Source organism: Mobula birostris, chromosome 10, assembly GCF_030028105.1.
Source record: "Mobula birostris isolate sMobBir1 chromosome 10, sMobBir1.hap1, whole genome shotgun sequence".
NCBI lineage: Eukaryota > Metazoa > Chordata > Chondrichthyes > Myliobatiformes > Myliobatidae > Mobula > Mobula birostris.
In genome coordinates this window covers 44,608,047-44,621,719 of record NC_092379.1, presented here as the reverse complement: position 1 = coordinate 44,621,719, position 13,673 = coordinate 44,608,047, and the positions used below count along the sequence as shown (strand labels likewise).

Genomic DNA, 13,673 nt, shown 5'->3' with positions numbered 1-13,673 from the left:
CTGAGAGAGTTGTACCAGCATTTAGGCAATATATGGCGCATATTTTATGTGTGGTGACCTTACAAGAGTTAAAGTGCGGTTGGAATGTCCAGTTCATTTTCCCCGTATAATCCCGGTGTTTAACATTCCTAAAACGGAATTGTTACCTCCCCATCCCCATCAGTCCGTCCCTGCCGGTATACATGTCGAGCGGAGGATTGCTGCCGTTGCTGTTTTAGCTGTGCGTTCAGGAGTTTATTAGTTACAGTTAGGTAATTATTCTGAATCTCATTTCAATGCGAGGCCGGAACGACTACACGGTTCTTTCATAGAACAACTTTTTTTTAAAATTGCAGACTAGACGAGACGCTGGTCACAGTTTGAGAAGCGCCGTTTGTCCATAACCTGATAACGTTTACACAATGACCGGTACCGGGCAGAAGCTGAGTGTCAGTTTTACTCGGTTCCTTTACGAATTCAAAGATACAGTATTAGAGAATTGAGTTCCCAGACACTCCAATATCAACTACACTTGCATTAAATGTGTCCGATTTCAGTAACGGGGAAATGCGAAGACCCAGTCGTCAAACAGATCAGCAAAGATTTAATTTCAGATTAAATGTGAACAATAGTTTTTTTTGGCGGGCTTCTTCCATTTTTCAGTGTACTTTGGGGAGGAGAAGGTTACTTTCCGCGCTTCTACCTTTACGGGCTCTTGATTGGTGATTAAGGCAGTTCGTCGATTGGCCATTTCTTTTCACCAATGAAAACAAGCAGCATTAAACCAATCACAAGTATTAGTTTGCATTCTCAAAGAAGGTATAAAAAATGCGAGTTGGGGCGGGGTGAACATTCCTTCATTGTCGTTGGAGCAGTTACTGTGACTGTGGAAATGTCTGGACGTGGAAAAGGCACCGCTGGTAAAGCTCAGTCCAAGGCCAAATCTCGCTCATCTCGGGCTGGACTGCAGTTCCCAGTCGGCCGGGTTCATCGACTCCTAAGAAAGGGCAACTATGCTGAGCGGGTGGGTGCCGGAGTCCCGGTCTATCTGGCTGCTGTGCTCGAGTATCCGACAGCCGAAATCCTCGAATTGGCCGGCAATGCAGCCCGGGACAATAAGAAAACCCGCATCATCCCCCCGACACCTGCAGCTGGCCGTCCGCAACGACGGGGAGCTCAACAAGCTGCTGGGAGGGGTGACTATCGCTCAGGGCGGTGTGTTACCCAATATCCAGGCTGTGCTGTTGCCCAAGAAAACTGGTGGTGCTAGTAAGTGAAGCGACGTAAGCTGAACCTATTTACCCAAAGGCTCTTTTCAGAGCCACTCACGGTGTCTGTGGAAGGGCTGAACAGCGGGTGATTTCCGTTCAGAGTAACTGGGCTGTGTATCTGTTACAGCCGCGGCCCCGACCGGAGCCATCCGTGGTAACGTTTTTTCTTCTTCCGCGAATTAAATCGGTATTATTCTGCACAGTACACGTCCGCTTCACCCTGACTCATTTCCCCTCACTGCTGGCTGAATGGAGCTCTCTCCCCTTGCGGGGTGGGGAAATGAACTTTCAGAGTCAGCCCCCGGAGGGTGAATTTAATCTCCGATCATTGAACGATTCCGCTCTTCATGACCTGAAACCGCGTTGTTTGGGTTGACCCTGGACCGTTCCGGTGTGCAGCAGGCAGGAACACCGCCTGCTGATCGCTTCATGAGCAATTCCCACCGCCTCACAGAACAATATTGATTTGCAGCTTTAAATTTATCGACAAAAGTACATTTACCGTATGGAACTGACAGTATTTACTGAAAATCTCGTCCGCCTGGGTCTCTGAAATATAAATGAACATTTGCAAAGAAAGGGTCAGTTTGGTTAGATCTCCCGAGACATGGCTCCGTCTGTAAGGCGGTGGGTCGCTCTGAGAACAGACTTTTGTTTGTGCCAGGAAGAAAAGGGAGGGGGTGGGTGGATCGACAAGGAGGTTCAGTGCTGTCCTGTCTCTAGTAGGAACTTCTAAACACTGATTGATAAAACTGGACACACAGAATAAATTCTGCTCCACCAACCCCCCCCCCCCCGCAGTGCGGCGGTCCCAATCTACATGATGCGGCAATCCCCAGGGATGTCTTCTCTAAGTACCACTGAGATGTTCTCCCTGGTCAAACAACATCTCTCCCTTCTTTCCCCTCCACTCCATCGTACCTGTAGCATTTGTACTGTGAAACGGAGTTGCCGGTCCCGCCCCTCTGAGAATCATTTTTCTGTTGGGGGTACAATATCCCAGTCTCATGCAGGGATCCATGCCCAGGAGCCATCTGCTGTTCAGAGAACAAAGGACAGTACAGGAGTGGCCCTTTGGCCCTTCTCTACATATTCCTGTGTCTGTCTAAGATTTCCTTCAATACTCCTGTGCTCTCTGCCTCTGCCACCACCCCTGACAGTGCATTCCATGTCTCCATCAATCTGTTTTCTTCACTTTCTTCCTCTGAGCTTAAATACATGCCTTCTGTGAAAAATATTACTGGCTGTCTACACCAACTATGACCCACAAAATTCCACAGGTTTCTATCAAACCTCTCCTGAGCCGACGCTACTCCAGAAGAAAAAAGTTTCAGCATGTCGAGCCTCTCCTCAGCGCACACCTCCTCCAGACATCCTCCTCCAAACCCTCCACATGCTTCCTATATTGAGGTGATCAGAATTGAACACTATACTCTCAATGTGGCCTAACCAGCATTTTATAAACCTGTAACATCATGTCCTGGGGCTTGAACTCAATGCCTTGCCTGATGAAGGTAAACATGCCATACACCGACTTTACCTCCCTGTCAATCTGTGCTCCCAGTTTTAGGGAACTGATGTCTCTGAACCTCGACATCCTTCTCTTTGTCAATACTGTTAATGTTCCCGCCATTAACTGTGTACACACCCTTGATGTCGGATCTCCCAAACAGCAGCCCTAGGTATCCTTTTCACCACAACGAATTTACAGAATGCAATGGAATTATCTTCAATCCTACTCGCCGGAGATTTTTCATCACTGTTTCCAGCTCTCCAAACATTCTTGAGTTCCTCTGTTTTTTAAATATAGTTCTCAAACACCCTTTGATTACAGATTCCTAAGCCTTACTTACGCTTCTTGACCAGTCCTGACGAAGGGTCTCGGCCTGAAACGTCGACTGTACCTCTTCCTAGAGATGCTGCCTGGCTTGCTGTGTTCATACATAGAAAATAGGTGCAGGAGTAGGCCATTCGGCCCTTCGAGCCTGCATCGCCATTTATTATGATCATGGCTGATCATCCAACTCAGAACCCCGCCCCAGCCTTCCCTCCATACCCCCTGATCCCCGTAGCCACAAGGGCCATATCTAACTCCCTCTTAAATATAGCCAATGAACTGGCCTCAACTGTTTCCTGTGGCAGAGAATTCCACAGATTCACCACTCTCTGTGTGAAGAAGTTTTTCCTAATCTCGGTCCTAAAAGGCTTCCCCTCTATCCTCAAACTGTGGCCCCTCGTTCTGGACTTCCCCAACATCGGGAACAATCTTCCTGCATCTAGCCTGTCCAATCCCTTTAGGATTTTATATGTTTCAATCAGATCCCCCCTCAATCTTCTAAATTCCAACGAGTACAAGCCCAGTTCATCCAGTCTTTCTTCATATGAAAGTCCTGCCATCCCAGGAATCAATCTGGTGAACCTTCTTTGTACTCCCTCTATGGCAAGGATGTCTTTCCTCAGATTAGGGGACCAAAACTGCACACAATACTCCAGGTGTGGTCTCACCAAGGCCTTGTACAACTGCAGTAGTACCTCCCTGCTCCTGTACTTGAATCCTCTCGCTATAAATGCCAGCATACCATTCGCCTTTTTCACCGCCTGCTGTACCTGCATGCCCACTTTCAATGACTGGTGTATAATGACACCCAGGTCTCGTTGCACCTCCCCTTTTCCTAATCGGCCACCATTCAGATAATAATCTGTTTTCCTATTTTTGCCACCAAAGTGGATAACTTCACATTTATCCACATTAAATTGCATCTGCCATGAATTTGCCCACTCACCCAACCTATCCAAGTCACCCTGCATCCTCTTAGCATCCTCCTCACAGCTAACACTGCCACCCAGCTTCGTGTCATCTGCAAACTTGGAGATGCTGCATTTAATTCCCTCATCCAAGTCATTAATATATATTGTAAACAACTGAGGTCCCAGCACTGAGCCTTGCGGTACCCCACTAGTCACTGCCTGCCATTCTGAAAAGGTCCCGTTTATTCCCACTCTTTGCTTCCTGTCTGCTAACCAACTCTCCACCCACACCAATACCTTACCCACAATACCGTGTGCTTTAAGTTTGCACACTAATCTCCTGTGTGGGACCTTGTCAAAAGCCTTCTGAAAATCCAAATATACCACATCCACTGGTTCTCCCCTATCCACTCTACTAGTTACATCCTCAAAAAATTCTATGAGATTCGTCAGGCATGATTTTCCTTTCACAAATCCATGCTGACTTTGTCTGATCATTTCACCGCTTTCCAAATGTGCTGTTATCACATCCTTGATAACTGACTCCAGCAGTTTCCCCACCACCGACGTTAGGCTAACTGGTCTATAATTCCCCGGTTTCTCTCTCCCTCCTTTTTTTAAAAAGTGGAGTTACATTAGCCACCCTCCAATCCTCAGGAACTAGTCCAGAATCTAACGAGTTTTGAAAAATTATCACTAATGCATCCACTATTTCTTGGGCTACTTCCTTAAGCACCCTGGGATGCAGACCATCTGGCCTTGGGGATTTATCTGCCTTCAATCCCTTCAATTTACCTAACACCACTTCCCTACTAACATGTATTTCGCTCAGTTCCTCCATCTCACTGGACCCTCTGTCCCCTACTATTTCTGGAAGATTATTTATGTCCTCCTTAGTGAAGACAGAACCAAAGTAATTATTCAATTGGTCTGCCATGTCCTTGCTCCCCATAATCAATTCACCTGTTTCTGTCTGCAGGGGACCTACATTTGTCTTTACCAGTCTTTTCCTTTTCACATATCTATAAAAGCAACTTTGATGTGTTCTGCTTCTCCCTCCTCCTTGATTAAATTAACTTCCTGTCTCATCATCCAAGGTTCCTGAACCTTGCCATCCTTGACCCTCCCTCTTACTGGAACAAACTGGCCCTGAAACACTGCACTGGTCTTTAAACAAACTCCAGGTCAGATGTGGATTTGCCTCAAAATCCATCGTTATGTATTGCTGTGTATGGCATCTAACTCAGCTTCAATCTCTCCATTCAGTGACTGGTGTTCTGTTTCACATCCCCCTGTCAATCTTGTTTCAACCCTCATAGGGAGCAGCAATGAACCTCATGATACTGACCCCCCTCCAGTGAAATTATAAACCATCCATCTTGTAAATGTTACCCCAGCACCAAAAGAGGTTCCAATGTTCCGTAATCCTGAAACCCTGCCCCTGTATCAGCTCTTTAGCCACACATTCATCTGCTCTCACTTTCGGTTTGTATCCCTACCACCACAAGTCACTGGGAGTAACCCGGAGATCACAACCTTTCAGGTTCTGCTCCATAACTTCTTCCCTTACTCTCTGTATTCACTGTGGGACATCATCCCTTTTCTACCTGTCCATTGGTACTGACATGAATCACCATCTCCGGCTGAATGATCACCATTCCCCTGTTCTGTATCTGCTCTGAGATATCCCTGACTCTCAGAGGATTTACAACTTTTAAAACCAACAAAAGGCAATGAAAAAAGTCATAAAGGGAGGGAAAATTTGGAATACGAAGGTAAGCTAGCCACTGGTATTAAAGAGGATACCAAAAGTTTCTTAAGATATACAAAGTGTAAAAGAGAGGCAATGGTAGATATTGGTTCATTGGAAGTTGTTACTGGAGAGGTAGTAATGGGGTACAGGAAAATGGCAGACAAACTGAATAAGTATTGTGCATCAGTCTTCACTGGGGAGGTCACTAACAGTCTGCTGGAAATTCAAGAGAATCGGGGCGCAGAAATGAGTAATTTTGCCTTTACTAGAGAGATGGTCCTTGGGAAACTGAAAGGTCTGAAGGTAGATAATTCACCTGGACCAGATTGTCTACACCAGTGCTGTGAAAGATGTGGCTGAAGAGATTGTGGCAGCTTTAGTAATAATCTTTCCATAGTTTCTGGATTCTGGTGTGGTTCCAGAGAACAGGAAGATTGCAAAGGTCATCCACTCTTAAAGAAGAGGGGGAAGCAGAAGAAAGCAAATCATAGGCCAGCTCGTCCGATCTCAGTGGTTGGGAAGATGATGGAGTCAATTGTCAAGGATGTATTCTCGGGTACTTTGCAACACATGAAAAAATAGGCCAAAGTCAGCATGGTTTCCTTTAATCAGTCCTCACCAAAGATTTGTGTATCTGCAACACTTCTTCTCAACTCTTGTACTCAGTGACATGAATGATGAAGGCCAGCAAATCAAACACCATCTTCCCCACCATATCTAGCTGAGATGTCACTTTCAGTGAACTATACATTCACATGGACATTATTTATATAAATTACGAACAACAAAGGTCCCGCCACCCAGTGGCACAGCACTAGACAGACAGCTCCAGTCTGAGACACAACCCTCAACCATCAGCCTCTGCCTCCTGTCACGGAGGCAATTATGGAATCGATCAACTATCTCCCCAGATTCCATTTTCTAGATCTAACCTTCCAGACTATAGTCAAAGGCCTGGCTAATGTCCATATAGACAACATCCACAGCTCTAACCTCATCTACGCCCTTGTGAAACCCCTCAAAGGGCTGCAAGAAATTACCAGACATAATTTCCCTTGCACAAAACTGTGCTGACTGTCTTGAATCAAACCAAATTTTGGTGGATCAGAAACTCTTCCAACATATTACAGACTGATGGACCTGTAGTTTCCACTACCCTTTTTAAACAATGGCACCGCATTAACCATCAGTCCTGAAGTCATAGGAGCAGGATTAGGCCTTTTGGCCCATTCAGTCTGTTCTGCCATTCCATCATATATCCCTCTCAACCCCATTCTCCTGCCTTCTACCCATAAACTTTGATACCCTTAATAATAATTAAAAATCTACTAATCTCAGCTTTAAATAAACCTACTGACTGCCTTTATGGTTGCCTGTGGAAATGAAATCCATTGATTCATCACCTTCTGACTAAAGAAATTACTCATCTCTCTTCTAGAGGGGCACCTTTTATTCAGGGTGTGGTTTGGTTCTAGATTCCTCCATTATTAGAAACATCCTCTCACATCAATGCTATCTAGGCCGTTCAATATTCAATGTGTTTCTATAAGATTCTCCCTCATTCTTCTAGAATCCAATGAGTACAGGCCCAGATCATCAAATGATTATTATATCCTAACTCTTTCAGTCCTGGGATCATTCTCGTGAATTTCCACTACAGCCTCTGCAATGCCAGCACATCCTTTCTTAGAAAAGTTACCCACCCCTGCTCATGATACTCCAAATAAGGTCTGACCAAAGCCTCAGCATTAGATCCTTGTTTTTATTTTCTAGTTCTCTTGAAATGCATACAAATATTACATTTGCCTTCCTCACTACCAACTCAATGTATACATTAACCTTTAAGGAATCGTGCACTGAGACCCTTTGCACAACTGATTTCTGTTCTCTCCCTGATTAGAAAGAGCCTAGGCTGTTATTCCTCCTACCAGAGTACATGACCACACACTTCCTTACACGGTATTTCATCTGGCACTTCCTTGTCCATTCTCTAAATCTGTCCAAGTGCTACTGCAGACTCCCTGCTTCCTCAACACTGCCTACCTCTTCGTATCATGCACAGTCTTGCCCTCAAAACTATCAATTCCACATTAGTCACCCTGTCCAATCGTGTGCAACCTCAACTGGTGCCTGAGATGAAGCAAAATAATCTCTCCCCTGGCCTCCACAGTGTATTCTCCAGCTTCCCACAAAGTACGAGAATGTACCTGTTAAGGCCCAGGAGATTTAACAACCTTAAAGAATTTTTGCAATGGTGAAATAACTGTCAGAAATATTCATGGAAAGCCTCTCCTATTTCATTTGCCTCCACACACAGATGGCCATGTTCACCTCCAAGGGGAACAATTCTGTGTCTAACTTACCTTGTCCTATGAATATACCAAGAGAATCTCTTGGATTTTGCTCACTTTGCCTTCTGAATCATGATATCCTCCTTTTACCCTCCTAACTTTTATTAGAAATCCTACCTCTAATAATATTGTCAAATAATTTCCGGAGCATTGATCCAAATCTCACCAATCTATAATTTCCTGTTTGTCTCCATTGCCTGAGGAACAACATGCTCTGGAATATCAGCATTCCATTCTCTTATCTCACTATCCTCCATGACCACATTGAAGATTACTGATGAGAAGTACTGGTTTAGTCCCTCGCACACTTCAGACATAAACTCTCTCCTCTGTGCTTGTGTTGTCGTACCCTCTCCGCAGTGCCCCTTCTCACCAAAGTTATTTCTTCTTCCCATTTCACACTTCTGATTCTCTCTCTAACTTCTCCCTTGCTTGCTTCATGTTGCCAGAGGTCTTCTCCAATTTCTACTTCTGAAATATTCCTTATCCTTCATTTTATTTCAGTCTGAATTCATACCATCTCTCACTATGCCCCTCTGCCAGACTTTACCATCCTTGTGTTTCCTCCCCGTAGAAACAGTTCTGTCTGAATTCTGACCCGATTGCTTTTAAGCATCATTTACATGTTCAATGTAGACAGTTGCAATTAACTGTACCCCAAATGACCACATTACCACCGGGTCCAGTCTTATCCTTATTTACTGTTCCCAAAATGAAACTTCTATCAATGGCCAGGCTCATTTCCCAATACAATGTTTTCTATGACCCCCTTCCCAGGTTAGACTATCCACTTCTATGTTCAGTAACATCCCAGTATTCTTCTAACATATTCAGTGATATCTAAGCCCCTGACTCTACAGGAGTCCCAGTCAACATTGGGGAAATTAGTCACCCACCGCAACTACCCTGTTGCTTTTACATCTTTCATTACCTGCTACATTTCTGTTCCTTTATCTCCTGCTGGCATTTGGGAGGCCTGTGATACAACCCCATCAGTGAATGCACCTCTCTTATCCTGAGCTCTATCCACGTTGTCTCACTGGATGAACCCTTCAGTGTGTCCTCTCTTAGTCCCTCACCCACAATTCCATATAAAGGCTGATCTGCCATCAGCCTTTCTTGTATGTCAATCCCACTTCCCTGATTTTACAAAACATTTACCTTCCTTTTCTTTGAATCTTTTCAGTTATCCAGCTTCCCCATTCATCTCAGCTGGGGAATTCCAGTGTTTGTTATACAGTGTTTTTTAAATCATTTGTGGCCTTGTAGAACAGCGCAGGCATGTACTTTGGTTTCCTGCAGCCCACAGTTTTGAGTGCCACAGTCCCACACAGTCATCAGATTATGTAAAGGGAGAGGGGGTTTGAATGAAGAGAACATGAGCAGTTGGCACATTTTGCATGTCACAGTTCCCAAGGAAACGTTTGACTGCCCATAATTCGGAACGTGGCAAGATCCAATAAAAAGAAGTTAGATTTAACCAGAGCGGTCATTGTATGAGTGGGCCAGAATTGGAGTGGGGAGTTGAGGTTTCGTCTCTTCTGAGAGATGTAGGCCGTAGGTAGATATATTTTGATTTAATCTTTATTTCTTTTGTATTACACATTTAGAGCAGAGGGGATGCCAGACAAGATACTTGTCTTGGTGGAAGGAGACAAAGGGTGGTCATGGCAGCTTGTTATTCAGGTTGGAGGCCTCTGACCAGTGACATCCACAGGGATCAGTGCTGGTACTGTCATTTGTCATCTACATTAACAATTTCTCTGACATTGTAGTGACAGTGAGTTCGCAGATGTCAGCAATGCTGGTGGTAGTGTGGACTGTGAAGATTGTGTGAGAGTACAATAGGATTGAGATTAACTGGGGAAGTCAGCCAAAGAATGGCAGAAGGATATTGATGTGGACAAGTGTGAGGTGTTGCATTATGAGAAGTTCAACCAGGGAAGGATCTGCACAGTAAATTCTTGTTCCTTGGAGAGTATTACAGAACAGAGAGACCATGGAATACAGAAACATCATTCACTGAAAGTGACAACACAGGTAGTCAGGATGGTGAAGGTGGTGCTTGGCCTATTTGTCTTCATTGATCAGGGAACTGAGTAAAGAATTTGGGATGCCATATGACAACTGTAAAAGTCAAAGTGAGACCACACTATTTTGCACAGTTCTGGTCATCCAGTTGCAGGAAGGATGTCACAAAGCTGGAAAGTGTGGAGGGAAGTTTGATGAGGATGTTACTGTGACACTGGAGGACTTTAATTATCTGCAGAAGCTTGGACAGACTGGGACTCGCTTTCTCTCTCCTGAGAGAGTAAGGAGCTGTCTGGTGACCGTCCAGAGGTTTACAAAATCAGTAGGTGAGCACTCTTTGTGTCAGGGTAGGGAAGCCTAAATTTACAGGGAAATTGTTTAAGGTGAAGGGGAAACATTTAAAGGCTACGTTATGGATGGAGGATGTTGCATCTTTGATGAAGGAGACCAACACTGCAGGAATGAGAGGGGTTTTGATGAGGTCTTGTAAGTAGAGGTTTTAAATAAAATGATGAATGATGATTTTGATGGGATTATACTGCCGGCCTCCCAATAGGCTCAGATATTGTGCGGCAGACATGTTGGTAAATCACACAGAGGTGTAATGGGAACAAGCTTACAGCAGTTGGGCATTTCAACTTCCTCATATTACCTTGTATGAAAAGTTTCAGTCTCCAGGAGAAATTTGGCAGACACAGGATCGGTTCATCCCTCAGCAGAAACAGTATTTAAAAGGGAGGATGAGGCAACCATTGCTAACAACAGAAGACAAAGGCAGCATAGAGAGGGCAAAGAATATCATCAAATTTAATGGGAAGCTAAAGAATTATGAAATTTTTAAAAAAAACATAGCATAACTATAATAGCAATATGCAGAGGTCAGATGAATTATGTAAGTAACTGGCCCATAATAGAAACAAGATACAAAAAGATTTATTTTCAGATATATGAAGAGGAAAAGAGGCAAGAATGGACAAAGTTTTAGGTTTCCTATTCTCATCTTCGGACTCACACCCCTCCCTGATTCTCTTTTTACACGATTTAGTTAATTCTGTATTTCTTATTTTAACTGGTATTTTATTTTAGAAATTGTTCTGTACTGCTGTAGCAGAACAACAAAGTTAATGACATATCTCCGTGATAATGAACTTGATTTTGATACTAATCACCTTCACTGATCAATGCCAGTGCACAAAAAAGTTTATTAATGAGTTGGAATAACTTCCCTCAACTTTACTTGGTAGGTTGTCGCAGATTACAGGGTGATCGTGATCACTTAGGGAAGAGGGCCAAGTGTGTCAAATGCATTTCAATTCAGATAAGTGTGAACCGGTGCAGATTGGAACGTCAAACCAGTATAGAACTTACACTATGAATGATCGGTCATTGGGGAGTGGAATGGGCCGGAGAGATTTAAGAGTAAAGTGCACACACAGTTCATTGAAAGTTGTGTCACCTGTAGACAGGGTGGTGAAGAACGGGGTTTAATATGCTGGTTTTCATTAGTCAGGGAATAGAGTATATCAGTTGTGACATTATGTTACAGTTGTGTAAATGCCCGGAGGCTACACTTGCCGATTTGTGTACGGCTCTTGTCACCGTTATAGGAAACGTGGTTAAACTGGGGAGAGTGTAGAAAAGATTTCTAAGGTATATTTCCCGGACCCGAGGTTCTCAGTTACACAGTCAATTTGGCCAGACAATGTCCTTTGTCCTTTATTCCTTGGAATCAGAATCAGATTTATCACCGTGTTATCTGACGAGGAACCTGTCGTTTAATTTTGACAGCAGTACAGGCCTCTGAAGGTGCAGATGTGAACATTGTGTCAGCATAACGCCAAAGAGATTCTGGGAATCGCGAACAACGCGGACAAAATGCTGGAGGAACCCAGCAAGTCAGGCAGCATCTCCCACCAGAGTCCTGATGAAGGGTCTCAACCCGAAATGTCGACTGTTTATTCTCACCATTGATGCTGCCTGACTTGCTGATTCAGAGAGAGTGTTTTAAAGCGGCGGGCGGCTTAGACGAGTATCACTGTGTTTGTGGGTCCGAACACATCGCCGGATTTCCCAGCGCCTCCTGTACAAAAAGAAAAGATTTCTCTGTTACGGGATCGCCCCTCTCCCCAGCTCAGTCCCGAAGCGAGAATTAACCACAAAGTTTTAGCTAGTTTCAAAATTTCAGCCGAAAAGCAGAGAACAGGTCAACAATATGGAGAGAGATTGCGGGCAGTGCAGTAATTAAACGGGTTAAAATAGAAAGTGCTGCCTTTAATCCCGATTAAACACTCTTTCCAGCGAACTTTCCGGCCTCAGTGACGGACAGGAACCAGTCCGAGTCTCCGGAGTGTCCGATTTTAATTGGAATCGGAGAGTTTTTGACGAGAGAGAAACACAGAAAAATGAAGCCGCCAGGAACTGACAGGAGGATGTCTCCGCCCCGTCCGCTCGCTGCCTTTAAAATGCTCTATGCCGCCGCCTTTCGCTTCATTTCTTATTCAGTTGTAATTGTGAGAAGGATTTCCCGACATGACCGAGACAGCACCCGCCGAAACGGCTCCTCCAGCCGCACCCGCCGAAACGGCTCCTCCAGCCGCACCCGCCGCCGCAAAGACGACCCCCGGGAGGAAGACGTCCGGCCGGAGCAAACCAGCCGGTCCCAAGCTGGGCGAACAAATCGATAAGATTGTGGCGGATTGCCGCGATAGGAAGGGTATGTCCGCTATGGCCATCATGAAGGCTCTGACCGGCAGCGGTGTAGATGTGGGGAAACGTCGCGCCCAGATCAGGATGTGCATCAAGAAGAGTGCAAAGCGGCTCCTTGGTTCAGACCAAGGGCGCGGGTCTTTCGGGATCCTTTAAATCCGGTCAAGGAAAAAGTGCCGTGAAAGTGGTGAAGAAAGCGAACAAGCCATCGGCAAAGAAATCTCCCAGCAAGAAGTCTGGCGCCAAGAAACCAGCGGCTAGGAAAGCGACAGCTAAGAAACCAGCGGCTAGGAAAGCGACAGCGAAGAAACCAGCGGCTAGGAAAGCGACAGCGAAGAAACCAGCGGCAAAAAAAGCGGCAGCTAAGCCAAAGAGCCCCAAGAAACTCGCAGCCCCAAAGAAGGCGGCGGCCAAGAAGACAGCAGTCAAAAAGTGAATTGAGATATACCGTTTGTAAGTGTTTGAACCCAACGGCTCTTCTCAGAGCCACCCACATCTCAGAAAAGAGCTGATCATGAACATTGTGATTCCCGATGCGGGTCCGACTGAGTTTTCCGGGGGAACTTCTCGCATAAAACCCGATATTCCCGGTACCTTGCTGACATTCAGTGCCGCCGTGACGTCGCAGATTTGAAGTGAAACACTGCGTTTCACTCGGGCTGTGTGTGAGTGAGAGAGAGTGAGACCGGTGGGGTGGTCTGCAGGCCCAGTTCCTTCTCCCGCTCCAGGAGAGCGTGACGGAGATTCCGCACCTCGCATCCCAAGGCCCGATTCAGCTGAGTTGATTAGGAACTGCTGAAACCTATGTGAGAGGGTTGGGGGAGTCTTGAGAGG

At 45.2% G+C, this 13,673-nt stretch overlaps 1 protein-coding gene across 1 annotated transcript in view; it reads left to right on the top strand.

Annotated features, from left to right (window-relative positions):
* The window catches only part of LOC140204495 (histone H4), a 42,121-nt gene that overhangs the window by 20,429 nt on the left and 8,019 nt on the right, over nucleotides 1–13,673 (top strand). The gene's annotated exons all lie outside the window — the stretch shown is intronic.